This window comes from Octodon degus, unplaced genomic scaffold (genome assembly GCF_000260255.1).
Source record: "Octodon degus isolate 3935 unplaced genomic scaffold, OctDeg1.0 scaffold00007, whole genome shotgun sequence".
Classification (NCBI taxonomy): Eukaryota; Metazoa; Chordata; class Mammalia; order Rodentia; family Octodontidae; genus Octodon; species Octodon degus.
The window spans coordinates 10,375,820-10,378,812 of record NW_004524583.1 but is presented as its reverse complement, the minus strand read 5'-3'; the positions used below and the strand labels follow the sequence as shown (position 1 = coordinate 10,378,812).

The 2,993-nt window shown below is 49.6% G+C and overlaps 1 protein-coding gene across 4 annotated transcripts in view; it reads left to right on the top strand.

Moving 5' to 3' along the window:
- Esrrb (estrogen related receptor beta) overlaps positions 1–2,993 on the top strand; it is a 199,489-nt gene that overhangs the window by 146,707 nt on the left and 49,789 nt on the right. Inside the window, exon 1 of one of the 4 annotated variants that reach the window (XM_023702338.1) lies at positions 495–538. The exons of 2 other annotated variants lie outside the window; for them this stretch is intronic. The gene's annotated coding sequence lies outside the window, so the exon portion shown is untranslated. Of the gene's footprint in view, positions 1–494; positions 539–2,993 lie in introns of those variants that run through there. One more of the 4 variants, XM_023702340.1, reaches the window with a different exon arrangement.

Below are 2,993 nucleotides of genomic sequence, written 5' to 3'. Positions count from 1 at the left end.
TCTCTCTCTCTCTCTCTCTCTCTCTCTCTCTCTCTCTCTCTCTGTCTCTCTCTCTCTCTCTATGAGGTGTCACCATGTACTCCAGGTAGGCCTTAAATCACTAGGTAGCACAGATCCTCCTGCCTTAGCCTCCTGAGTGCTGGGATTATAGGCATGTACAGCCGAGCCCAGCCTCTATTACTTTTTCTTTAGTAAAATAATCCAGGAGACATTTTTATGACTTAGGGCCCCCAGCAGTTACTGGGCTGAAGGTCAGATGTGTGGCTTGTTAGGTCTCAGGGACCTGCATTCGTCAGATTATTCAGCAGAGAATCCTGGGTCCTGTGTGGCTCCTCAGAGCAGGCTGTGGACGTCAGGCTTGTCCACCCGTAAGCAAGTCCAGGGGTTGCTGGCCTGCATTCTCTTCCGCTTCAGGCGCTCCCGCTGTGAGGCACCGTTTCTCACACCCGCAGGCCTCCCATTTCCTAACATTGCCAGCTAAAGGTGAACATCAGACGGGACAGCGCCTCCTGGAGGAACATTCAGGTTTGATTCTAAGGTAGCGTTAGCCAAGCATGGGCAGCACTTCTGGGCTGAGGCAGGAAGATCAGAAGTGTGAGTTTAACTTGGACAGTTTAGTAATTTATCAGCTGTCTCCCTGGCCCTTAAGAGGCTGACTCAAAATAAAATAAATAAGTAAAAAGGGCTGGGGTTGTAGTTGAGGGCACAGTGGGTGAGTTCAACCCCAGCGCTGAGAGAAAAGAAAAAAGGTAACTTCATTCACACTCAGCTTCTCAGTATTCTGTCCATTGTGCACCAGGATGGAAATGTGTGTTCAGCTGCCCTGACTTTCCTCCTGGATTTCTTGGTAGGAGTCTTAGGTAGTGATGGTATTGTTTTGCACTAGCTCCCTCTCCGGGTTGTAGAATCAGTAGGCAGGATCCCCCTAGTAGTTGAGCTCCCCAGCCTGGGTAGAGTGTGGGCTGACTCGGCCTCCTAACGAGAGGGTCCTGGGAGCCTCGTTGGTTGCATTCCCAGAATCTTCCGTGCAGTGCTGAACCTCCACACTGTCCCAGTCCGTTTATTCTGCTCCTCTCCTGGCTTCTGTCTCTGCAGCCGCAGTCCTCCAGGGCTGCTTCTCCTCTCTCCACTTCTTCGGCCCCTGCCTGCTGCTCCCCAAGTGTTTACTAAAAGATATTTGCTTTCAGCGAGAGCTGGGCTGCGTCCATGAGGCCTGTGCTCACTGTCTCTTTGTGCCTGTCGGGAAGGCGGAGGGCTCCTCCGGGGATCCTGGGTAATTGGGTTAGTGGCCAGCTCATGTCAGGAAATTAAAAGGAGGCCCTGATCAGGTTTCTCCTCCATGGGATTTAATGGCTTTGTATTTATAGAGTGTTCTGCCTCTAGCCCATGCCGGAAATACCACTTTTCTGGTCCTGTGAATGAAGAAAGAGAATAAGAGATGACTTGTCTTTAAAAATTCTTTCTCATTTCCAAAACACATTAGTGTTTTGAAACAAACCCCAGCTGTGCAGCACCGCATCTAGAGAACTCTGATGTGGGCTTGTATCCCCAGGGCTGCTTTTTGGGGACATACAAACTCACGTGTTCACTGCCCCCACCAAGGCCGACAGCTCATGCGATCTTCCCCTGTGCCCTGCGGGAGGGGAGGTTGTCCTCTCCCCATTCACAGAGGGCATGTGGTATCAGGGCTCTGGGAAACAGGCTCAGGGGTCACTTCAACCTGGTGACATCCCAGCTGGACCATTTCAAGCTCTTTGGACACGATGTCTAGACCCCTGTAGGCTTCTTTTCTCCTCTGTAAAATGGGAATATTAGTGACCATTTTCATCTTATTTCCTACCTTTGAAGACATCCCTAGAGTTGCGCCAGGAAGCCTGATAATTGGACCATTGACCTGAGATATTCTTCATGTTGTAACATTGATTTTGTTTTTTTTTGGGGGGGGTGAGAATTAAATGTTTACTTTAGCATTTATGACTATGTAATATATTATTTGCTGTGGTCACCAGGTAATGTAACAGGTCACTAGAACTTACTCTTCTAGTCTAAAACCTTGTGCCCTCGGGTCAGCATCTTCCTGCTCCCATCCCTCCCTAATACCGCTTGCCCTGTGACTCAAAGAAGCAGCTTCTTAGCCCCTGCATCCTCTCTACACTTCGCCTCACAGTCTAGCTTCGCATTTTCTTGAGAAAATAGCAATAGCAGCAGTGAAATGGGAAGTGTTTGTGTGTGTGTGTGTGTGTGTGTGTGTGTGTGTGTGTGTGTGTCTGTTCTTCCTCTGTCCCTCCATCCTCCTGTTGGGAATGGCACCCATTCCCATGAGGCACCCAGGGCCTCATGCATGTGACAAGGCAAGTGCTCCCCAGAGTTACACTATTCCCCAGCCCTCTTTAAAAAATTTTATTTTGAGACAGTAGAGTGTCGCTAAGTTGCCCAGATGGGCCTCAAACCTGTTTGTGGCCTTCTTGTCTCAGTCTCCTGAATACTTTATTTATTCATTTAATTGGTACAGGGTCTTGCTATATAGCTCAGACTCACAGGGATCCTCCTGTCTCAGCCTCCCCAGCGCTGGGATTACAAGGGTGCGCCACCATGCCCAGTTTTGGTAGCTGGCTCAGCGTGGGGCTGGCATGGCCTGTGGTACTGGGAATTGAACCCAGGTCCTTGCATTTGCCAGGCAGGCGCCTAGACTGCTGAGCTATCTCTGCAGCCCCTCTTGAACCCTTTTATCCACCTATTCTGAAAACAAAATTAAGATTTGAGGCCCTTCGTCTTTATTCAGATGCAGCCGCCTTGCCCTGCTCTCCTGGCAACAACATTGCCCAAGGACCGCAGCACTTGCTGTATTCCCATCCTCATCACATTTATCCTTTAAAAAAAAAAATCATTTAAAAAGTGACTGTTGGGGCCGGGGAGATAGCTCAGTAGAATAAGCACTTCTCTGGCAAGCGCAACGGCCTGAGTTCAATCCCCAGTCCCCCCCCCCAAAAAAA